Below are 26,577 nucleotides of genomic sequence, written 5' to 3' on the forward strand. Positions count from 1 at the left end.
TTATTCTCTAACTCTTTACACCCTCCACTTAAGATATTCTTAACGCAGACCCTCGCGCTGTTGCCCCTTGCACCCAATTTCCGTTCTTAGCTCGAGCCAGTCACATGAATAGGTTGTGACTTCCATTTTAATATTTCACCACGTCCTCCATTTTGTTAGGACCAAAAGTAGCTAGAGGGGAGGGGGGGGGTGAATAGCTCGTCGCGTTCGCTCGATGCGCTTCGTTGCTTGGCGTTGCTTGTTTCTTCAAGGATATGCAGCGGAAAATACAGAAACAAATACAACCACGCTAACACTAGGATTTTACTTGGTATCCACCTCCAAAGGAGGTGACTAATCCAAGGATCCACACCACGCACGCACCCTCCACTATGAAACACTCCTTTTCGGTAACTACCGAGGGCGGAGAAGCCCTACAAGACTCTCAGTACAAGAAGAAGAAAGGGTAGTAAAGATTAAGTTAATGCTTACAAGAAATGCAGTAAAAATCCTAACCCTAACTTCTTCCTCTTGCAATAGATCCGCCTCTTGACTTGGAAAGCCTCCAAGAACCTTCAAGAACTGGCGATCACGTGCTTGTAGAGAGCTGTGGAGGAGCTGGAATGAATCGAGAAGAGCTCGTGAAGAGATGCCGAAGACCACGCTCGCTGCGGCTTTAAACCCGACGCAACGGTCGGATCGATCGATTCGAATGTTCGAATCGATCGGGAGGCTGGATCGATCCACGGATCGATCGAGCGCCTTCGCGGAGAAGCGCTGGATCGATCCACGGATCGATCCGGCGCTTATCGCGCGAAGCTCGGTCGATCGGCTGATCGATCGGGACCTCTGATCGATCCACGGATCGATCCGAGCATTTTGGGAGGATCGCGATCGATCCACCGACGACATCTGGATCGATCCATGGATCGATCCGGCGCAGGTTTTGCCCAAAACCAAGTCCCAAACCTCCCTAACCAACATCCGGTCAACCTTGACCTGTTGGTACATCATGCCTCGCATCTGGTCACTCCCTTGACCTGCCAGGACTCCCCACCAAGTGTCCGGTCAATCCCTTTGACCCACTTGGACTTTTACTCATCGTGCCAAGTATCCGGTCACTCCATTGACCTACTTGGACTTCCACCAGATGTCTGGTCAACCTTGACCCATCTGGACTTCCTTCCTTGCCAAGTATCCAGTCAATCCTTTGACCTACTTGGACTTCCCAACACCAGATGTCCGATCATCCTTGATCCATCTGGATTTCCTTCCTGCCTGGCTTCACTCACCAGGACTTTCACCTAGCTTCACTCACTAGGGTTTTCCATCTGCCTAGCTTCACTCACTAGGACTTTCACCTGGCTTCACTCACCAGGACTTTCACCTAGCTTCACTCACTAGGATTTCCTTCTGCCTAGCTTCACTCACTAGGACTTCCCAGTCAAGTATCCGGTCAACCTTGACCTACTTGACTCTTCTTCGATCAATATCTTATTGTCAAACATCTAAACCCAAACCAAGACTCAGCTTGGTTAACCAGGTCAACCTTGACCTGAGGGATTTTGCACCAACAATCTCCCCCTTTTTGATGTTTGACAATACCACAATAACACTTACAATCCCACATGTAAGTTAGGCTAATCCTATAGTCTCCTTCTTCATGCCACTAGGTAATGAACACATAAGTTAAGCTTTTCATTCTCCCCCTAAGAGGGCAAACTCCCTCTAGGTAATGAAAACCTAACTTACTTCCTTTCATTCTCCCCCTATTGGCACACATCAACCCCCTACTAATAAAACACATCAACCCGTCTTTGGACACACATCAACCTATGCTCCAATTTTGGGCACACTTCAACCACTTCATCTGTTGAAGACTCTCCCCCTGAAGAGTTGCTCATCGTGATCACAACTTCACTCATTGTGATCAACACAATAATGAAGGTCCCATACCCTTCATTTATCCTTAACTTCTCCCTCAATGTAGACAAATACCCAACCTTGAGCATTTTCTAACCACTTGAGTTCCCCCTTGAGTTCCCACTTGAAATAATGAGGATATCCACTCCCCATTTCAAGTTCAACTGCTCATCCATGAGCATTCTCTTAACAGAAGGTTAACCACCTTCTAAGGTTTATGAAAAATAATTTTCATGTCTTTAAAGAGTCCCTCCCCCTAAAGACATGGTGGTAACTTCTGTCATTGCACCAACAATGACTTGGAATCCCTAAACCTTTAGGAAACCCAGATTTAGAAGTTTTGAGGTTCAAATGTTCAAAATTTGAAACAAACCTCAACCTAAACTTCAATGAAGTCTTCCTTAACCATTCCATCCTTGTTTTCAACACGAAAACACCCTTTTTATGTATACAAATATATTTTAAGGGTTTGGAATGGTTACCTAGACTAAAATAGGTTCAAAGTGCTGAAATCAGGCTTTCCCAGCCAAAATCAGCAACTTGGATCGATTGGAGTTGGGTTCCAATCGATTGAACCTTTCTGAATCGATCCACTGATCGATTCAGAATACCTGGATCGATCGGCTGATCGATCCAGAGAGCTATGCCGTCTGAATCGATCCATGGATCGATTCAGGCACTCCAATCGATCCATGGATCGATCGGAGCTCTGATAGTTGCTGAAATTCCATTTCAGTCAACTTCAGAAACCCCTAGAAAATTCTACAAAAATCCAAAAATTATGAAATTTCGTGTAGACATTGTTTAGGGCATATATTATCAAGGAAAAATAGTTTTCTATGAAAATACATCATCTTTTCAAAGATTGACACAAACTTGAAAACTTGCAAAAACTTTAGTGTTTTCTTCAAGCTTGTGTCTAACTATTCAATGGTGATTACTATCAAAAGATAGCCTTCACCAAGGTTTTCCAAAATCATTTTGAAAACTTTTTCAAAACCAATATCCCACCATGTTCCTTGGGCATAATGCACATGACTTGTACATTAGCTTTCCCAATGATGGGAAAACACATATCTATGTGTTTTGATGAAACTAAAACTCAAAAGAATGCACTAAATCAACATCTTGAGTTTTGTTCATCATCCTAACATCTCACTTGTATCTAATGTGCACTAAAACACATACAAGTCATCTTATAGGTCTTTGTGAGATGTAGATTTTGGTTTTGCCCTAATCTAGGGATCATGCATATCTATCTAGGCATTTTGGAGATATTAGACACCCACCTAGGATGTCACTTGTTAATAAGTGTTGTTAAATGCCTTTTGTCCTTAATTACAAGGAATTAAACTTAATGCATGATAATGTTATGACATACATCAAAAAGAAATAATTTTCAAAAGAAAATATCCTATAATTACATGATGTATGAATGTCATGACATGGTATTTTTTTTGGATTTTTCATAATAAAACATGAACGCAAAAATAGACATGATGTCATGACATATGATGGGCAAACAATCATGGCAAGATTTAACATAAATAAAATATACCTAGATTAACTATCTAAGTATCCTTAAAACCTTAGCTAAACTTACAACTTAATCCTAGATTGCCCTAAAGTGCTTCAAGAAAATGTCAAAGCCTAAATTGGCATTTCTAATTCCCTTGATTAATTTATGCCAGTCGAAATTAAGCATATCCTCAAATGTTGGCATATTTCATTTTTCCACAAGAGTAGCACTTCAAAGTTAAGGCCCGGATTGCCTTAAATTTCCTAAGAACATACCAAAATCCCACCATGGTAGCTCTTATGAATTTCCCAATATGTGCCTTTTAAGATTAAAATCAAATTTTCACCACTAGGCACATTTTACTCTTTCAAGGAGTAAATAATAGTTCCATTTCATTTTCAAAGGTTAACAAAAACCTTGAAAATGCTCCTTGAGTGTCAATTTCCTCAAAGTTGGGTTAACTACCCTTCTAAGCGGAGTTGACACTCTCTAACCCATCTATGGGGTAGAGAAGATGCTCCTAGGAACCCAACACCTATTGGTGCTCCTTGGATGCTCTAGATACTCACTAGGGATAACTTCCCTAGATACCTTCCTAGTGACCTTGTTTGGCTTCTTGGAGGCCTTGGTCACACTTTCTAGGTCAACTCTAGGGATAGCCTCCCTTGTGACCTTGTTTGTGACTTTCTTAGACTTCTTAGAAGCCTTAGTCACATTTATTGCAAAAATACTCTTAGGGATGACTTCCCTAGTATTTTTGGCTTGACCACTAGACCTAGGGTTTGTTCCATAACTATATGGAACTCTATGGTAAGAGGGCACATCCTTCTTAGCCTTTGGTTTGTATCCCAAACCTCTATGGCCATTGGATGGCTTTTGTACCCCTAAACCTAGGTTATGCTCTTTTTGCCCTAATAGGATATTTTCCATCCTTTTTAGGGTCTTTTCCATTTTATCAAGTCTTGACCTCAAGACTTGATTTTCCATCACTAAGTCCTTAGTTTTTGTTTTTCCATTAAGTTCATGAGCATTTTTGTTTCTAGGCTTGTAGCTACAATCCTTAGAGTTCTTGCCTAGACTTTTACCTACATTCCTAGCCTTAGGAGTGATAGTCTTAGCATGTAGGGCCACATGCTTTTCCTTAAAGCCCTCATGCTTTCTATTCTTATGGTAAATTGCATTAAAATGATAAAAGTTAGACCTATCATGCTTTTTACCATAATGTAAAGGAGTAGGCTCAATAAATGTTACCTTCTTCTTTACCTTGGAGGCTCCCCCTTGACTAGTGCCTCCTTGAGCCTTGACCCTCTTCTTCCCCTTGGGGCATTGACTACGATAATGCCCCTTTTGATTGCAAGAGAAGCATATAATATGCTCCTTGCTCTTCTTTGTGTTGGGGATGGTCTCCTTGGGCTTCACCTTGCCCTTTTGTGCCACTTGGCCCTTCTTCTTGGCTAATTTAGGGCACTTGCTCTTGTAGTGCCCATGTTCCCTACATTCAAAGCATATAATATGATTTTTATTATTAATTGAAACATTTATACCTTTGCTTGTAGGGATGGCATCTTTTTCTTTGGATCCGGAGGTAGAAACTTCCTCTTGATCGGACCTTGATTCTCCTCCATTTGATTTTTCTTGACTTGTGGAGGTAGAAGCTTCTTCCTCCTCTTCTTCTCTTGACCCGGATGTAGAGGCTTCTCCTTCTTCTTGATCCGGTGTCACCAAGGATTGCTCCCCCTCAATCCTAGAGGTGGAGGCTTCATCATCTTGAATATGAAACAAGGAATATGCTCCCTCCTTGTTCCCTTCGTTGCATTCCCTTGAGGATGAAGCTTCTTGGATTTCCTCTTCTTCGGAGGTTGAGCATCTCTCAACCTCGGAATCCTCCTCTTGGTCTTGCTCCACAGAGTCTCCCTCTCTGGATTCTTCTTGATCTCGTACAGTGGAGGGGATCTCTTCATGAAGCTTGGCCAATTTGCTCCAAAGCTCCTTGGCATCTTCGAATTCTCCAACTTGAGCCAAGATGTGGCTAGGCAATAAGTTGACCAAAAGCTTGGTCACTTTGTCATTTGCCTCGCCCCTTTGAATTTGCTCCGAGCTCCATCTGCTTTTCTTTAGAAGCTTGCCCTTGGAGTTTGTTGGAGCTTCGAAGCCTTCCATTAGAGCAAACCATTGCTCTATCTCCATCATAAGAAAGGTTTCGATTCTTGATTTCCAAGAATCGAAGCTTGTGGATGTGTATGGTGGAGTCACCCTTGTGTCAAATCCAAGTCCATCTTGGAATTGCATCTTGAAGTTGAGCTTGATAAAATCTTGAACTTGAAGAATTTGCTCCAACTTCTTCACCCTCTAGCTTTTCTTGATATGCTTGACCCTTCCGGCGATGATTCCGGTGAAGAGCAACCTTGCTCTGATACCACTTGTTAGGACCAAAAGTAGCTAGAGGGGGGGTGAATAGCTCGTCGCGTTCGCTCGATGCGCTTCGTTGCTTGGCGTTGCTTGTTTCTTCAAGGATATGCAGCGGAAAATACAGAAACAAATACAACCACGCTAACACTAGGATTTTACTTGGTATCCACCTCCAAAGGAGGTGACTAATCCAAGGATCCACACCACGCACGCACCCTCCACTATGAAACACTCCTTTTCGGTAACTACCGAGGGCGGAGAAGCCCTACAAGACTCTCAGTACAAGAAGAAGAAAGGGTAGTAAAGATTAAGTTAATGCTTACAAGAAATGCAGTAAAAATCCTAACCCTAACTTCTTCCTCTTGCAATAGATCCGCCTCTTGACTTGGAAAGCCTCCAAGAACCTTCAAGAACTGGCGATCACGTGCTTGTAGAGAGCTGTGGAGGAGCTGGAATGAATCTGAGAAGAGCTCGTGAAGAGATGCCGAAGACCACGCTCGCCTGCGGCTTTAAACCCGACGCAACGGTCGGATCCCGATCGATTCGAATGTTCCGAATCGATCGGGGAGGCTTTGGATCGATCCACGGATCGATCCAGAGCGCCTCTGTGCTCAGGAAACGCGCCTGGATCGATCCACGGATCGATCCAGCGCTTATCGCGCGAAGCAGCATCGTCCCGATCGATCGGCTGATCGATCGGGACCTCTGGATCGATCCACGGATCGATCCAGAAGCTTTCTGTTCGCTGGGAAGAATCTGGATCGATCCACTGATCGATCCACATCCTGGATCGATCCATGGATCGATCCAGCACTTGGTTTTTGCCCAAAACCAAGTCCCAAACCTCCCTAACCAACATCCGGTCAACCTTGACCTGTTGGTACATCATGCCTCGCATCTGGTCACTCCCTTGACCTGCTAGGTCTCCCCACCAAGTGTCCGGTCAATCCCTTTGACCCACTTGGACTTTTACTCGTCGTGCCAAGTATCCGGTCACTCCATTGACCTACTTCCACCAGATGTCTGGTCAACCTTGACCCATCTGGACTTCCTTCCTTGCCAAGTATCCAGTCAATCCTTTGACCTACTTGGACTTCCCAACACCAGATGTCCGATCATCCTTGATCCATCTGGATTTCCTTCCTTGCCTGGCTTCACTCACCAGGACTTTCACCTAGCTTCACTCACTAGGGTTTTCCATCTGCCTAGCTTCACTCACTAGGACTTTCACCTGGCTTCACTCACCAGGACTTTCACCTAGCTTCACTCACTAGGATTTCCTTCTGCCTAGCTTCACTCACTAGGACTTCCCAGTCAAGTATCCGGTCAACCTTGACCTACTTGACTCTTCTTCGATCAATATCTTATTGTCAAACATCTAAACCCAAACCAAGACTCAGCTTGGTTAACCAGGTCAACCTTGACCTGAGGGATTTTGCACCAACACATTTCTCCTCCGCCTCCTCGCGAGTTGCTTCCCATGTCACGGCCCAGAGGAGTCTCTACCGATAAAATCTTGACAACATCTTCCCTGTACCGATGACAATATGAAGCATAAGTACATATAACCATAGACATACTCATCAATAGTATACAACAGCCCACACGGTTGGATAAATAACACAATCACGCAGTTTTAATAGCAGCCCACACGGCTAAAACATAACACAGCGGAAATCACAAGATAAGAAACATAAAACAACAGAACAACTAAATGCGAGACGGCTCGGCTTGACACAATAATAACAAACCAAATACAAGATACCATAAAAGATACTCCAAATAACAGAATACACAAATACAAGAACAAGTACAAACCAAACTACAAATAGCATAAGGAATACCAAAATCATAAGATCATCCTTGAATGTGATGTGGGACTGGCGGACAGGATCTCCAAGCGACTCCATAAATCCTTTACCCGCTACCTGGCGAAATTACCAGTTTACGGGATGGTGAGTATAAAGACTCAGCGGGTAATAGACAGATAGTGCATGAGTACAATAAAGAAGTAGAGATACAAAGGTATACAGTCTCGTAGGGAATATAAAAGATACTAAAGTGATATCATAGTAAATGTCCATACCTGAAACCATATCCTAGGCTAGTATATAAGGTCAGGAGTAGCAAAGTCCTGCTACAGTATAACTCATAACTACATGGTATCATGTGAGGTATATACATGTCAACAGTAAGTAAGTCAGTGTCTAAACACATACCTCAGGTATATATCTCAACCTACGTAAGCATATCAGTATACATAAGCAACAACAGCATAAGCTAACAAGCAGCATCATAAATAAACAACAGCAACAACAAGTATAATAATAATAGCGTATGCACGGATGGTCACCCCGCCCACCTCTCTGCACCATGACCCCTGTATGGTCGAGAGGCCGAAACAATGACAGACTGTACACCACTCCAGCTACCACTACTCTCGAGTGGTCGAGGGGGCAGTTGCATAGTAGATGAATAGCTACATCTGCGACGGGCATACCTGCTGCCCGCGACTCCAGCTATCACTAGCCATGAGTTTACGAGTGGGGACACGACAGGATAAGCGGTACAATTCAGCTACCACTACCCATGAGTGGTCGAGCGTGTGACCCTTGCCAACGACCGTCTCAACCACAAGGGAGCCAAGGTCGTCGACAATGCATGCAATGACATGATGTGAATAATGCAACAGTCATTATATATATATAACAGAAACCAGGTATGTTACATGAAGCCGCATGCTCAATACGAAGCATAAATAAACAATAGTCAAACAGGTAAACATGGTATCTGGTATCTATATATATCCAGTGTCTAGTATTTAGTATCTCGTGGCTGGTATATGCTAAATAACATAGATAGGAACGAGAGACTGTATAGATACAGATACGAGTAGCTTAAAGATTGAGTGAAAGTATCAAACGCAGAAAAAATATGAGTGGAGTCAAGATAAATACAGGAACTATCTGAAGGTATAGCTCATGCACTAAGAGCAATGTACTAAAGAGATAAAGCAAGAAGTACCCGCCTTTAACTGTAGATCGTGTCAACCGTCTTCAACAAATCCAGAAGATTACATCCAACTTGAATCATACAAATACAAGATACGAGACAAAACTAAGGATCTATAGTCAATGTGTCAACTATCAACCAACCTAAACTGATTCAAACTCTTCCTTCACATACTTCAATTAAATCCAAGAAAGGCATGGACTAGCAATCCAACTTATCCAGTCCAATTTAATTCCATCAACAACTAAACATCATGAATCAAACATGCATAATTCTTCCACATAATCAATTTCTAACTACCGCATCTGATAATCCAACCAACACAACTAGTTACTCATCCATATATCCAATCACAACTACCTTAGATTAAACATGCTATGATCACATTTGATTAAGGCTAAACATAATTTAGTTCTATCAACTCACCCGAATTGGAGACCTCTTTGTTAATTCACAACCGGAGAAGTGCTCGCTGCCGAGGATCGCGGCCAGAGCAAGATGGAGTTGTTGATTTCCAAATCCAACACCCTATATAACAATCATTACAGTCATCTAAGCATTAAACCCAATTCCCATGTTGACAACCCCTTCTCCAATTCTATAAACATCTTACCTTCATATAGTTGCTCCCTTGTGATCTCATAGTCGAAGACCTAGCTGCTGGAAAAGGTGATCAGTGGAGCTGCTGGTGGAACCAAAGATGAAGCTACAAGGGTTGATCCAACCCTTGTTTATGTCGGAGATCCACCGCTGTGATGATGAGCCGACCAAAAGACAAGAGACAATAACACTTGGGTACTAACCAGAGGGTAATCGGAGAAGCAACTTGAATCGGGCAGTCCCGTACCAATCAGAATGGATGATCTGAAAGCTAAAGCTTGCCATCAGTGACCCAAGACCCACTCGAAATCGAGCACCCAATCAAGGAGAAGGCTTGGAGTGAGAGGGTTCGGTCTCCGACGGTGGTTGGCTGGGACAAAGAGTTCCGGTGGTCGAAGCTGTGGAGCGCAGGTGTGATGAGGGAAAATCGACACCAGGGCTCGGATCTGCCAAGAACAACCCGCACAGATGCGGCGACTCGAGAAGGACGTCAACCGCCAAGCGAGCTCGATGGATGAAGAAAATGGGTTGCTCAGCAGACGGAGAGTCGATCGGCGCCGGCGTCTGCTCCGTTGGGTCAACGATCTTCCGAGGGAGAATCGCAAGAAAAAGGCTCGGGAGGAAATGAGAGAGCTGGCGATCGGGAGCTAGGGCATGACTGGCTGACCTTGAAGTTGTGTGGTCGACCGATGCTGTGGGCTTCACCGCCGACGGGTGGCATAGCGTCGGGCGACAGCGAAAGAGCGGTGCGACGGGAGAGGCACTACAACAAAAGTAACTTTCTGCAGCGCATCATCAACAGCGCGCAGTTAAAGCACGCCGTTAATAATAGTTTTTACGACGCGCCCAATTATGTGCGCTGCGAATAGTATAATATTTATACAAATGACAGCGTGTAAAAAAAGTACGATGTCAATAAACTTTTCTACGGCATGCAAAGTATTGTGGAGATATCTAAATTTTTTTCTATCCAACAATTGATATCAGAGCCCGAGCTGTCAGAAGGTTTAACCGCCGGCTGTGCATAAGAGGTACGGTATGGTCTGGCTGAGTCATGTGCGTACAATATTGACCTTGAACAAAGAAAGTGTGGGCTCGGACCAAACACCAGGCAGGAAGGGAGGAAGTCTTGTTTGAGGGGGGGGACTTCTTGATTTGATAGAATTGATTATTCTATTTAATTTATTGTTGATTTTAATTGATTGGATCATTGGGCAGAGGGCTATTGTTGGTCGAGAATAGGGGAGCGGTAGGCGTCGCGGATGCGAGCGCGGTAGCTTATAGCGGTTCTCCGGCAGGATGTTGAATATTTCAACCTCAACGCCGGCACCAGCAGTGAAGTCATCACCAGCGACACCCTCGTCATACAAGACTGCCTAAGCGAGAAGATTCTGCTTATGGTTGAGATCGCAGATAGGGCTGGTCAGCCAAGAGCCCGCTCTGTTTGCCATCTCTATTAAAGAGTATATACTGTTTGGGAAGGAAGACGCCACTATGGAGGAGGTGGTGGCCGCCGCCATGGCTACCGATGCCATAGTTTCATCTCGCTACTTCCTTAGGCATACGACACGAAGGTAAGATGTGTGTTTTATGTTTGGTCAAGTCAGATGATGGTCGGAAAGAATGGTGTGTGCAGGTGGGAGAAAGAGGAGCACAGATGTCCGGTGGTCAGAAATAGAGATTCGTCATCGCCAGGGCGGTGTTGAAGTCGCCCAAGATCCTCTTGCTCGATGAGGCCACCAGCGCCCTCGACTCCGAGTCGGAGCGCATCGTCCAGTAGGCCCTCGACCTCGCCTCTGTCGGTCGCACCGTGATCGTCGTCGCCCACCGCCTCTCCACCATTTGCCACGCCGATGTCATCGCTGTCATGCAGGACGGCCTCATCTCGGAGATCAGTTCTCATGATCACCTGATTAAAAGCTCCGACGGCCTCTATTCCTCACTCGTCAGCCTCCAACGGACCACCGCCCACCTCCCCGAAGGAGAGACCAGCTCCGGAACCGTGCAATTGGGCATCAGCAACAGCGTGAACTCCCGCTTCTCTGCCGCTAGTCCCAATAGCTCCGACCGCTCCATAGCGTTGGCATCGCCGGAAGAGAACGCCGATGATAGCACCAGGATGCCGAGGCTTCTGGTGCCATCCTTCCGTCGGCTACTGCAGCTGAATGCGCCGGAGTGGCGGCAGCGCTGCTGGGCAGCGCCAGTCAGCGCTATCCAACCTACCTATTCCTACGTCCTGGGCAGTATCACCGCACCATCACTGCCTTCTCCTCACAAGAACACATTTTACACATGCTCGAGGAGGCGCAAGCCGGGCCCCGTCGAGAGTGCGTCCGGCAGTCATGGTTTGCCGGCGCCGGAATGGCTTTCTCCCAGAGTCTCATGATTTACACATGGGCTCTAGATTTTTGGTACGGTCGTACGGAGGCAAATTGATCGCTGACGGATTCATATCCGCCAAAGCTTTATTTCATACTTTCATTATCCACGTCTCCACCGGCCGCTTCATCGGTGAAGCCGGCAGCATGACCACCGACCTCGCTAAGGGTGCCAACGCCATTGCCTCCGTTTTTGCCGTGCTCGACCGTGTCACAACCATCGAGGCCGACGAGTCGGACGTCCACTGTCCCGAGCGGATTGTCGGTGACATCGAAATCCACGGAGTCGACTTCGCCTACCCGGCGCGCCCCGACGTGGTCATCTTACGAGCCTTCTCGCTCGGAATCGAGGCCGGTAAGTCAACGGCGCTCTGTTGGATCGTGAAACGTCGATAGAGGGGGGGGGGGGGTGAATATCGATTCGAAAAAATCGCGTTAATAAGAGTTAAGCGCAGCGGAATAATAAAAAACTTAGGCAAACTGAACAAGGTGTTTTTTTTACTTCGTTCGGAGCCTGTGACGACTCCTACTCGAAGGCCCGTACTCCTTGAGTATTTCGTTGGGCAATTCACTAGCAATTCGAAATACTATTACAAATTAAGGTACATAAATGCTAATGGAAATAAAGTGATACCGACAAGAAAGTTAACCAAAGAAGAAGGAGCACTTTGTCGGAGCTTTGTTAGCGTCGCAGGAGCGTAGAGCAGCAGAGCAAGCAGTCGAAGAGTTCTCAGTTGTTATTGAAGCTCCACCCCTGGGGCTTCTTTTATATGCTGCTCCGGGCGCCTGGATCCCTTCCGGGCGCCCTGGTGCGACGTGGCAGGTCTAATCAGCGAACTCCACGTGGCAACGACTCGGCCTGGATAAAATTCACCTCCGGGCGCCCGGACCACCTTGTTTCAGAAAACTCCCTTTTCCTGCAAAACAAAGTTAGTCCGAGTCAAATATATATTCTGCAAAACAGATTGTTAGCACAACTAAAGTAATATGATTTAACAAGAAAAGAGTATGACTTAGATTCCGTCTTTCCGAGACCGGAATCTAGTCACGATCTCAACTTAGATATCCGAAATGGATCTAAGCCGGATCGACGCCTAATGTTCCCTTCCTGGGAACGCGTCCTCGCAGTCACTCCCCTCCAGTGACTTACCTCACTTACCTGCCAGACGTCCGGTCAGCCCGTCGACCCGTCTGGACTTCGTGCCAGCTATCCGGTCAGCCCGTCGACCTAGCTGGGCTTCGTGCCTAAGCGTCCGGTCAGCCCGTCGACCCGCTTGGACTTCGTGCCAGCTATCCGGTCAGCCCGTCGACCTAGCTGGGCTTCGTGCCAGACATCCGGTCAGCCCGTCGACCTGTCTGGACTTATCCTGCACACTCGATCAGAGTGTTAGATCAACAATAAACCTAACTTAACCTATTTGTCATTCATCAAAACCTGGGTTAAATCGTTAGTGCTAACTGCACCAACAATCTCCCCCTTTTTGATGGAATGACAACCTGGTTAAGTTAGTGCAAGAAAAAAAAATAGATAACATCATTATGTGGAGCTTTTTAAGTTAGTTTGTATTTTCAATTGGTTTGGCTAACTTAACTCACCTAACCCTCCCCCTTTGGCATTCATCAAAAATAAGCATGCTTAAGGTAATTAAAAATACAGACTTCAGACAAAGTAAGGAATCATGGCAAGTTAATCTGGGGGAGTTAAACTTAGTAAAAAAGAGCTAAGTTTTGAGACAAGTTAAAAAGATCTATTTTTCAAAACTAGGTAAAATTGATTTTCTAAAACTGAGTTGGTAAAGGATTCAACTTTCAAGACTTAAGTACATAAAAGACTTGATTTTTTTTTTTAAAGCTGGTTTTCAAAAATAGATGTATATAAAAAAAATCCAGATTTAAGTTTTGTGAAAAATAGCTAATTTTTCAAGTATAGCTTCTAAGGTTAAGGTTTAAGAATAAGTTCTAAAGTTCAAGAAATTTCTTTTTTAAAACAGGTTTCAACTCTTTTCAAACATAAGCAAAATTTCAAAACTAAGTTTTAAAATATATTTCAAGATTGATTGAAATTTAATTTTCAACACTAAGTTTTTAAAGATTAAAAATTTTAAAAAGACTTAGTTTATAAACTTATGCTTAGTTTACAAAAATAAATTTTTGTAGAATTAAGTAAAGTCAAATTCTCAGAACTAGATTTTTAAATTCAATTTTCAAAACTACGTTAAATCTAATTTTGAAATTCAATAACTTAGTTTTCAAAAATAGGTTTAAGAAATTTTTAATAAAAATGTTGTGAAAAACCGAAAAATTTTAATTGATTCCTCCCCCTGGACCTGACATCAAATCAAATGTCTAACCAGTTAGTTACTGACTGACTTATCAAAAGATAGCAGCTTTCACTTGGTTAGTCAAGTTAAGGTCAATCTTAACTTGATTAATATATATTTTGTGTTTAACGCCCAGACTTATGTCGATGCACTGAAATAAGCATCTTAAGTCTTAGGCAAGTGACCTATGCATCTCACCCCTTTCTATTGTTCGACAAACACAAGCAAGGTAAGCCTAGGGTTTTGGTGAGATGCTCAAAACTAGTCCTATGGGTGCATGTTCTCTAAGGATTTTGAACTAGTCTAAGGCTAAAAGTTTATTTAAAAATCTAAAAATAGGAAGGTTTTAAAAACTGACACATGTTTGAACCTATAAGTTGAAAGCAATAATTTTGAAAGTATTTTGAAATTTGAAATTCCTAGTCTATTAGGCACATTCCTAGTTTTCTACGTAAATGGCTAAATTCATTTTCAGGGAGTGGTTTAGTGAATATGTCAGCTAAGTTTGACTTGGACTCAACGTATTTGAGCTCAATGTCACCCTTAGTAACATGATCCCTGATAAAGTGGTGCCTGATTTCAATGTGTTTGGTTCTTGAATGATGCACTTGATTTTTTGTTAAATTTATTGAGCTAATATTGTCAATTAAGACTTTTACATTTGTGATTTTTAAGTTAAAATCTTTTAAGGTGTGCATCATCCATAATAATTGGGCTACACATTCTCCTATGGCTATGTATTCTGACTCAGTTGTAGATATTGCAACGCAATGTTGCTTTCTACTAAACCAGCTAACAAGTGATGGGCCTAGTAGTTGACATCCACCACTTGTGCTTTTGTGGTCTAATTTGCACCCAGCATAATCTGAGTCAGAATATCCTATTAATTCAAACTCACTGGTCCTAGGATACCAGATTCCTACGTTTGTTGTTCCCTTAAGATATCTAAAAATCCTTTTGACTTGAGTCAAATGAGATTCTTTAGCACAGGTTTGGTATCTTGCACACATACTAACTGTAAATAAGATATCAGGTCGGCTTGCAGTTAGGTAGAGTAGACTGCCTATTGCACTTCTATAGTACTTTAGATCTACTGGTTTTCCATTTGGGTCATTGTCTAGGATTGTGTTTACTGCCATGGGTGTTTTTATTTCTTTTGTATTTTCCATTCTGAATTTTTTAAGTAATTCTTTAGTGTATTTGTGTTGATAAATGTAATTTCCTTCATTTGTTTGTTTGATTTGTAATCCTAGGAAATAGGTCAATTTTCCTACTAAGCTCATTTCAAATTCTTGTTCCATTAGATTAATAAATTCTTCTAAAAAGTCTGAGTTAGTTGAACCAAATATTATATCATCTACATATATTTGTGCTATAAATATGTCGTTATTTAGTAATTTAACAAACAAGGTTGGATCAATTTGACCTTGGTTGAATCCTTTAGATGTTAAGTAAGATGTTAGCCTTTCATACCATGCCCTGGGTGCTTGTTTAAGTCCATATAATGCTTTCTTCAACTTAAAGACATAATCAGGGTGTTCTATATTTTAAAACCCAGGAGGTTGACTTACATACACTTCTTCTTTTATTAGTCCATTGAGAAAGGCTGACTTAACATCCATTTGATATAGTCTGAATCCCTTATGGGCTGCATAACTTAGTAACATTCTAATGGATTCTAGTCTGGCTACTGGGGCATAGGTCTCATCGTAGTCAAGTCCTTCAACTTGACTGAACCCTTTGGCAACTAGCCTAGCTTTATTCCTAGTAATTTCCCCAGTTTCACTTAATTTGTTTCTAAATACCCATTTTGTTTCTATTACTTTCTTATCTTTAGGTGGTGGCACTAGATCCCAAACTTCATTACGCTCAAATTGAGCTAGTTCTTCTTGCATAGCGATGATCCAATCTAGATCAAGTAGGGATTCAGCTACAGTTTTGGGTTCAAATTTTGAAATCAGGGAGATTTGACTCAGGTTCCTAAAAGATGATCTGGTTTGAACCTTTAGGTCTGGGTCACCAATTATTTGATCAGTTGGATGGTTAGGATTTACTCTTATAGTTCTAGGGAGTTCATTTTCTTGAGTGTGTTCATCTTCTTCATAGTCTAGGGATTTATTGGTTTCTTCAGAATTATTAATTTCAGTAGGTTGAAGTTGAGTTTGTCCTTGGGTTTCTTCAAATTTTATATTTTTGGTTTTCTCGATTTTTAGCGTAATTTTATTATATATTCTGTAACCCCTACTGTTTAGAGAATATCCTGCAAAAATTCCATTTTCTACTTTAGAGGTGAATTTTCCTAAATGTTCTCTAGTATTTAGGATGAAGGCTGGACACCCAAATACTTTAAAATATTTTATGTTAGGTTGTTTGTTATAAAATATTTCAAAGAAGATTTTATTATGTCTTTTATTTAATGTTGTTCTATTTTGCACATAGCAGGCTGTGCTAATAGCTTCTGCCTAGAAATATTTAGGTAGGTTATATTCATTTAACATAGTTCTAGAGGCTTCTAGTAAGGTTCTATTTTTTCTTTCTACAATTCCATTTTGTTGGGGGGTTTTAGGACATGAAAATTCGTGATGGTAGCCATTTTCAAGACAGAATTTGTTAAAATTATGATTTTTAAATTCTCCCCCATTGTCACTCCTAATTCTTTTAATTTTAAGATCTTTTTCATTTTCAATCTGTTTGCAAAAGTTTGTAAAGATTTCAAAAGTTTCGTCTTTATGTTTTAAGAATTTTACCCAAGTAAACCTAGAATAATCATCTATTATGACTAAACAGTATAAGTTTCCATTTATGGATTTGACTCCATGGGAGTCAAAAAGATCTAAGTGTAGAAGTTCTAATATTGAGTTGGTTTGTGGCTGATTTATTGGTTTGTGAGTGGATTTAGTTTGTTTACCTTGTTGACAAGCATTACATATGGTTGAATCTATGTTAGGTAATTTTGGTAAGCCTCTCACTAGTCCTTTTAATTTGCTTATATTTCTAAAGTTGGTGTGAGACATTCTTCTATGCCATAACCATGTTTCTTCTTTTTGTGTTAAATAACACTTAATGGAAGAAGTGGTTAAGTTGATTGCATAGATGTTGTCTTTTCTAAAACCTTTTAGGCTTATGGTAGGATTATCTAGATGTTTGATTAAACACTCTGTGGATAGAAATTTAACCTTATACCTAGTATCACATAATTGACTTATACTCAGAAGATTATATTTAAAATTTTCAACAAGTAAAACATTTGTAATTATAAAGTTTATTTTTAATTCAATATTACCTATACCAATTACCTTGAGTTTGCCGTTGTTTCCAAAGGCAACTGTTCCTAAGCTTTTGTAAGTGAGTTGAGTGAACTTGGTGTGATCTCCAGTCATATGTTTGGAGCAACCACTGTCCAAAATCCACTTAGTTTCCTACAGTAAGTAGGATTTAAAGTTAGTCTTTTTATTTTTGAGCAGGCGTTATTTAAGTTAATTTTAAGTTTAAAATTAAAGTTTTGACATTAATTTTTAAGTTTGAAATTGAAATTTTGAAATTAATTTTTAAGTTTAAAATTAAAATTTTGAAATTAATTTTTAAGTTTAAAATTAAAATTTTGAAATTTTTAAGTTTAAAATTAAAATTGTGAAATTAATTTTTAAGTTTAAAATTAAAATTTTGAAATTAATTTTTAAGTTTAAGATTAAAATTTTGAAATTAATTTTTAAGTTTAAAATTAAAATTTTGAAATTAATTTTAATTAAACAAATTTAAGCCTTATTCATCTCACCCGATCTATATTATCAATCAGGGAATCCTATGATTTTGTGAGATGAAATTGGATTTTTAATTATGGAGTTTTGGTTTAACTTGTGTTAGATTCAGATTTAGCTTTGGTCTTCACAAATAGGCAATCTTCGGATAAACTTCTAAGCTTGGTGAGTCACATGGACGTCATTAGTAGTAACCAACTTTCGAGGTTTTCCGAATAGTCCTATCCACGGAGCTTAGTACTAAATCTTGATCTAACTGGTTAGAATTCATTTAAGGGTAGCTTCGGTCAGTTCTACTTGGCCAATTGCACCAGATCGAAACCATATCTTTCTAGACATGCGATGCCCAAGCTTCCCTAACGTACTATCATCCAAAAACTTCACCGGTATCATGATTCAAGTTAAACTATTGATTCAAGTTAAACTCGGTCTCTTTTTAACTAATCCTAATTACCCTGCCGGGTTAGTTAATTTTGGAGGTGCCAGCTATTCTGGAGCCTCCCCCTGAATTATTGACTTTTAATTTAAATTTTCGTTTTAGGTTTGTGTCTGTTTCTTTTATAGTTATAATTAACTTGGTGATAGTTTATATTTTGTTGAGTTTTAAATTTTGAATTTTTCGATTTAGGTTTGTATTTTGGTTTAATCGAGTTTATATAATATATTTTTTCTTTAGGTATATAATATTGATTAAGTCCTACTTGCGTGGTCAGACACGCTTTTGGAACCCAAGCTTGATTAGTTGATTTGTATTGAGTTATTAATGACTTAAAAGTTTTATTTGAGTTCGACTTGTATCCGAGTCCGGTTTTATTATAACATGCTTTTTGATTGTTCAGGATTAAGTCAAGATTTTTTTATCTTGTTGTAAATTTTTCTAGCATTTCTTTTAAATTGTTAATATCATTTTTTAATGATAAATTCTCCTCCTCAAGTGTTAGATCTTGAGTTGGATTTGAATTTTTGATTTGTTCCTTGAGGTTTTGATTTTCCTCAAGAGGTGATTTGTTTTCATTTTCTATTTTAATTAATTTACTATTTAAACAGGAAATAATTCTAAAAAAAAATTTGTTTAAATTAAAATATACCTCATTTGGGCCTTCGGAAACGAGTACGGACTCGTGACTTGTTTCGGGTTCGGACCGTCTTCATCTTCCGACTGCCTTCTGCTTTGACCATGGGCCATCGCGAGGTGGCTCGATGTTCGCTCTTCTTCCTGCGATTCGTCCGAGGAGTCGTCCCACGTTGCTTTGAGGGCCTTCTTTTGGTTGGCTTCGGTTTGTCGAACTTCGTTTTGGGCATTTGTTCTTGTAGTGTCCTTTTATTGCATCCGAAGTCACGTTCTTTTGTTACGAGGAGAACCGATCTTTTGAAGGTCCTTTTTGCTGAAGCTCCTTTTTCTCCTGGTAAACATTTTTCTTACCAAGTTCACCAGTTCGTCTTCGGAGTCTTGGTCGGAATCTTCTTCATATTCAGGCTTGCTCTTCTTTTCTTTGGAGGAACCTGCAAATAAAGTTATACCTTTCTCGACTCCAGCATTAGTTTGTTCATGTAATTCTAATTCACAGAAAAGCTCGTCTAATTTTAACTTAGAAAGATTTTTAGAAATTTTCTAGGCATCTACGATTGATGCCCACAAACTATTACGTGGAAAAGCATTTAATGCGTACCTTATTAAGTCTCTATTTTCCATCTAGTGGCCTCTCACATGAAGCCCGTTGAAGATGTCCTTGATCCTCGCGTGGAGCTGATTCGCCGTTTCACCTTCCTGCATTTTTATATTAAGAATTTTATTTAAAAGCATGTCTCGTTTTGTTACCTTGGCGTCGCTCGTTCCCTCGTGCAGCTCGATCAATTTGTCCCACAGCTCTTTAGCGTTTTTGTGTGGACCAACTCTGTTCAGTTCTTCTCTTGTTAATCCGCACTGTAGAGTGTTGATCGCTTTATTTTCTGTTGACGCCTTTTTCTTCAAATCTGCTGTCTAGTCTTCAGGATCCAGTATATTCCCGGAGCTGTCCGCTGGAATTTTATAGGGTCTCGTAACGCTCATCCAATGGTCGAAGTCTGTTTTGAGGTAAACCTCCATGCGCTTCTTCCAGTACGGAAAATCGTCCCCGTTGAAGAGTGGAGGTCGTACTGTGCTGAATCCTTCGGTCTGAGACATTTTAGTCCTGCGCACAGAAGAAAGAAAAGAAAAACAAAAATCCCAAGACTTGGTCTTGGATTAGCAGTGCGGAAGAAGAAAAAAAAAATAATAGAAGTATCTAAATTGGTGTTGCACCAATTTAGATTTAATTGCAACGAGAAAAAAAATTTAAAACAGGCAATAATACCAGTTTGAAATTAAACGTAAAACTGAAAACCGGAAAAAAAAGATTAATTTTTCACCCCCTATCTGATTGGTGGTTGCACCAAATCAGAGCGGTACCTGCTCTGATACCACTTGTTGGATCGTGAAACGTCGATAGAGGGGGGGGGGTGAATATCGATTCGAAAAAATCGCGTTAATAAGAGTTAAGCGCAGCGGAATAAAAAAACTTAGACAAACTGAACAAGGTGTTTTTTTACTTCATTCGGAGCCTGTGACGACTCCTACTCGATGTTTAGGATAACTATTTTCATTTTTAAAGATATTTAGGATAATTTAATTAGTTCTAGAATGATGTCTGTACACCATGGAAAAAAGTATTAGAAACAATTATTGTACAATTGTCCTAGTTTTATTAGATTCCTTCAGTTATATAGTCATGTAGAGTTGAAGATCAAATTAATTTATAGCTGACTACATATATTTTACATCAATAATCAAGCAAATTTTATCAAATTGTTACCCCCTTATCCTCACTTCTCTTTTATACTCTCTTAAGGACGGCCCGGTGCACAAAGCTCTTGTCAATGCGAGATCTCAGGGAAGGATCTATCCTACACAGTAACCCTGCTTTGCAAGAGACTGTTTTCTCCTTTACTTTTATCCTCTCCTAGGAAAAACAATTTTATCTCTCTAAGGATCTACCTATCATCACCTGTAACAGTAGTACTCCATCCTTGGTGTTCCCAACCATCAGAGAATTTTGAAACTTGCGACAAACTCTCTCAGTAAGTAACTGAATGGTTGAGTCTAATGCTGTAGATTACTTGGTATACTCCTTTTTTACTTCATCCTTCTTTTCATTTAAAACATGATTATGTGGCGTTGCTTCTTCACCTAGGTTGTAAAGTAAGCACTCTTGCTCCTTTACACTAGTAGTAAGTAATCTTACTCCTTTACACTAGTAGTAAGCACTCTTTCTCCTAAGTGTGCCCCAGAGCAAATCATTATTTGCAATACATGTGATTCGAAATTTCACAAAACAGAAATGGATCATTTACTAACCTGACGAGCAAGTTGTGCTAGCCTCCTACTGTCTCTGGTTGACTCCATTATCTTGTCTGGTTTCTCATGCAAGGCACTTTCTTTATCTGCTTTTCTCAATTTCTTATTACCCTCTAAATAAACATCTTTGTTCTTGTTATCTGGAGATCCCTTATTTCTGGTTCTCTTAAAAGTTTATTTTACAATTCTGTCATTTCCAACTTCAGCAGGTAGCCTACTTGATTTGCAAGGTTCTTCATCTTTAGAACAAAAATCATTGGAGGGAGTATCAATCTTTTGATTGTTTCCTTTTAATACTGAAGTATCTGAATACCCGGTTAATGTATGATCTGGTGTCTTCAACATTGTTTCGCACTCAATGGCATCCTCCTTAATGGCTCCATCTAAAGGATCGCCTTCTTCACAGTCATGTGTGGTTAGTGCAACTTGATCGTTTTCAATGATTACTTGACCAGCATTTGGACTGTTGAGATTATGCAGTTTCATACTTCGCTTGGTCATTATTCTGCTGGTGTTCAAATTGCAGGGATTACATGATCGGGGAACTCATTCAACTTTATATTTCTGTCTACAGAAGTTATTTTATTTTTGACAGAAGCCTCATCTGAACATGTAGTATCTGCATTTCTTTGCCCCTGCCTTTCATGAGTCGTGGGCATGCCAGTTTTTCCAGCAATTTTAGTATCACTAATGTCTGGTTGTTCATGATCTTCAGTTTCATGAGAAGTACTGCAGCTTTTTGTGACGAGCTTCTGTTCATGATCTGCAGCTTTTCGTCGTGTTCAGGATGACGTCCGCGTACGCCCTCTTGAGCACCGTCATTCTCTGATTACGATGTAAGAAAGCAAGAAACACGCACCGTCAGAGGCGATGAAAGGAACGAACAAGATGACGCCGACAACAGTGTAAACATCGAGAAAAGTGGGGAACCGCGAGCGGAGCGAGAAAGAATACGAGCGATGAAGTGAAGGATGAGAAAGAGAAGGATCAGGATGCTTTCCGGTCCTTCCCATTACCTCGTGTTTTTGTCGCAGTAAACACGAGCGGTGGAAGGGAAAGGAGAAAAAAGAGGGAAAAAAGAGGAAGCAGAAGTGGTTCCGTTAAGTGCCATTTCGTTAATCCTCAGGGTTTTTTTTTGTTAATTTTCCCGCCGTTCTGTTCGCCCTATTGCCGATTGGCTTACTTACTCGAGTTGGTTGACTCATTTACTAATATACCCTTCTTAAAATAGATTTTTTATAATTTTAACCCTTAATTTTGACAAAATCATGTCCATTCACGGATTTTTTATTGTGCAGAAATAAAAAGGATGAACTATTAAAATTAAATTAATTTTTATTTAATTTAATAAAAAATGCTATACATCAAACAGCTTATATAGAAACTTTTTAATAGTTTGATCATATTATTTAGGATCGTAGACAACTGTAGTTTGCAGTTTAGGAGTACCGTGAATCTCTTGAGGAACAACGTCTCCGTAGTACTGAAGAAATAGATAGGAAGGTAGCAGTTTATCCTCGACAACTTGAATTGGAATTTGGTTTATCTGATACAACAAATGATCAAGAAAGCAAGAAAAGTTAATCAGGTAAGCTGGTTAAGCAATTGTATTTTCTTCTAGATCATATTTTTGTGAAAGTTTTCTGTAAACTATTAAGCTCTTTAGTTTGATATGAACTTACGCTGGCGAGTGGTTAATATGACCATTAATTTCTACATCATTTTCCTGGACAGAAGTGATAACAAAATTCCATTGTTCGTTCCATTTTTTTTCCCTTTTGAATTGTAAATTTTCTCAATTGTCCATTTGTTTAGTGTACAATGGAGAGATCAACTGTCTTTTTCTCTTTTTTCCTTGCTAACAGTATACCCTTTGTTTTTTCTCCAGTGTACACTATCGATCTTTGTTGATCATTGTAGTGTGATCCCTTGTAACCAACATATAACAGTATATATATTTTAGTGCTAGAGTAATTTATTTAGAAGTTATTTAATTTTAAATATTTATTCAGTTAGGAAAAGGTAAATTCTTTGTTCCACTATCAAACTTTCTTTTGACTAATGTTCCATCATCTCTGATTAACCCTCCATCTCTTTGTGCATTTTCAAATCAAAATGTGTCTCCGGTGCCATGATGTCGCGGTAAGATATCCAAGTTGTCATTTAGATATACGTGGTTTGAATTCTAGCTACGGTGTATTTGTAGAAATTTTTTCTTCAAATGGAGGGTGTAATCAAAGGATGCTAGACTTCTGAACTGGCCGTCGCGTGCGTTTTCTGATTTATCATAGTGGCTGGTGGCAAATTTCCGTGACACTGGGTTGGTCATCCTAGGGATAGCAATGAGGCTAATTGAGATTATCATATATATTTTCAAATCAAAATGTCTGCATGTCTCTAATTGGTGGGAAAAAATTGAGAATATGAATCTATCGGGTTCACCCAGAATTTCCAATTTTAGTGATTTTGAGAGTAAAGGGATAAACTTAAACTGGAAGGTAATGATCATCTTGAGAAGATCACAAGTGCTTAAGCCAAATTGAGAGTAGCACCAAACTTTTACATGAACACTAAAATTTTCCTGAAGGATATAGTGCATCTATTGTGATGGAAAGAGAAACTTATGATGTTCTCACTTGCAACATTGTGGTGGAAAGAGAAACATATGATGTTCTCACTTGCAATATTGTGATGAAAGAGAAATATATATATATTTGTTTGTCAAAACTTATTTCAATCAATCAATCTAGACATTTGTTAAACGTATTTGACAAAGAACACTAGTAATAATTGCGTTCAATCTGTCTCTACGTGAGGAGACTTTATTGCGCTCTTTATCAATCATGTTAAATATAATGTCTTTGAACCTTTCAAGTGACTTCCCTGTAAATATTCATGATATGATTGCAGAGAATTTGGCTAGGCTTGGGTCGGTATGATATATCGTACCCAAAATCGAATTCCGTATATCGTACCGAAAAAATCGATATTCTAAGAAATGATATCGATACTGTACCGACATTTTGGTATACTGAAATATCGATATGGTATCGATAAAATATCATCATGCCAAAGTTATATATATTACATATAATATATAAAAAATAATTATCTTGTAATGAAGGACAATGCAATACAAAATAAATTTTAAAAAAGTTTTTTTTTCGGATCATCAACTTTTGTATAAAATTATTTGATAAATAATTAAGTTATTAATTTTTTTATTTATTTAGTTAAGTTTAAATAAAGAATTCTATTTGTTTCTTTAATTTAAAGTTAAAAAGGGAGGGACATAATGGAAAATAAGCACGTCCCTTTAAAAAAATATAAAATTTTGTTTTTTAAAGTATTCAGAAATATAGATAAAATATCTAAAATTTGAAGCTCGTCTAATTATGTTAAGTTGAAGAGTAATCAAATTACTCGAATTTTTTTTTTTGAAAAAAACAAATAAAACTTTTTAATAAAAATTAATTGATTTATTAAAAAATAGTTGTTAATTGTGCGGCTAGATTTCATGCGGCAAAGATAACAATTACTTAGGAGATCATAGGCATGATCATTTATGTTAATTTTATACTCGATAATTTTTTATATGTATTTTTAATAGAAAAAATATTTTAAAAAACATATGCAGCCTTCTTAAATACTAATGTTTTTTTTTAAATATGCATTTAGTTATATTTTTGAAATATAATTTATTTCATATTTGATTTATACAAATCACCTTATTCTCTGACTCTTTACCCCCTCCACTTAAGATATTCTTAACAGACCCTTGCGCTGTTGCCCCTTGCACCCGATTTCCATTCTGAGCTCGAGCCCGTCACATGAATAGGTTGTGACTTTCATTTTTATATTTCACCGCGTCCCTCCATTTCTCTTCCGCCTCCTCGCTGCTTCCCAAGCACGACCATCGATCTTCTTTTCTCGAGAGAGATCTCCGAGCTGCTTCCCCAAGCGAGACCGTCTCTCGATCTTCTTCTTCCCTTCGGTTGAGAGATTTCTCTGCTTCCCAAGGCGACCGTCTCTCGATCTAGAGCCATCCTCGCGAGCTACTGCGAAGGGGTGAGCATTCGGTTAATTCGTCCATAAATTAACTGAATTAACCGAAAACCGATTTAGTGTTGGTTAATCGAATCAAATCAAAGTTTTACTAAAATTGAATTAACCGAATTAGTTATTTCAGTTAACACCGAATTAACTAAATTTGTTTAAAATAACAATAAAAAGAATTTATACAAAATTAATATCAAATTAACTGAATTAACCGAATGCTCACCTGACATCTCCCATCGATCTTCTTCGTCTCCTCTGTACTTTCTCCGTGAGTTTCTCTGATAAGTTTTTAGTATCCATTGTTCATTATCTTCTTCTTCTTGATAAGTTTCTTTCTCCCAAGTTACCGCTTTTGTTCTCGTCAGTTTCAGAGTACCTTCGCTTGTTATACTAATTTGGAAACGAGTAATAAATTATTATAATATTATTAATATACATTTTAATTGTTATTTAAAAAAAATTATCAATCAATTTTAACTTTGAGGAAAGAAAATCTTAACACAATAATAATTATTGTGTGTAACCTAGAGAAATAGGTTCAAGTACTAGATATAGTTACTGCATAAAATAGACTCTTTCTTGGAATCCCGTATTCGAGGGCGCTTTGTAAACCAAACTATCTTTTTATCAATTTTAACTTTGATAAATTATTAAGAAAATTTATTTAACCAAAAATAGTTAGCTAATAAACATCATCGACGAATTATTAACAAATTGAAAGAAAAATAAAATTTTTAAAAAATGATAACGAAGGAGTAGATAGAAAAAAAATTAGAAAAAAATAATAGTGTAATATTAAATTTTTATAAAAAATATATCAATTAAGTATAACTAATAAATATTTTTAATTTACTAACAAAACTTAATTTTGATTAATAAATTAAATTTTTATCAGTAAAAAATTAATAATTACTAATTAAATTTTAATAAAAAAATATAAATAAATTATCAACCAAATCTAATTTTAATTATAAGAAATTAAAATTATCAATTAAATTTAACAAGAATAAAATAATAAAAACGATCTAGACTTTAATCTATTAAAAATTTAAAACTATTGATTAAATCTAAAAGATTTAAAATTACTCACTAAATATAATTTGCCAAGTAAAAAAATTAAAACTACCAATGAAAATAAATCTCAACTAAATTTACTTTATCCATAATTTTAAATTTTTAATATACAACTTCATATATTTTTAAATTAATATTATATATATATATATATATATATATATATATATAT

The 26,577-nt window shown here is 39.0% G+C and overlaps 1 protein-coding gene and 1 pseudogene across 1 annotated transcript in view; one reads left to right on the forward strand and one right to left on the reverse strand.

The window, feature by feature from the left end:
• Positions 1 to 26,577, reverse strand: part of LOC122027295 — a 76,579-nt gene that overhangs the window by 24,662 nt on the left and 25,340 nt on the right. The gene's annotated exons all lie outside the window — the stretch shown is intronic.
• The window catches only part of LOC122027007, a 61,031-nt pseudogene that overhangs the window by 15,821 nt on the left and 18,633 nt on the right, over positions 1 to 26,577 (forward strand).

This window comes from Zingiber officinale, chromosome 10A, assembly GCF_018446385.1.
Source record: "Zingiber officinale cultivar Zhangliang chromosome 10A, Zo_v1.1, whole genome shotgun sequence".
Classification (NCBI taxonomy): domain Eukaryota; kingdom Viridiplantae; phylum Streptophyta; class Magnoliopsida; order Zingiberales; family Zingiberaceae; genus Zingiber; species Zingiber officinale.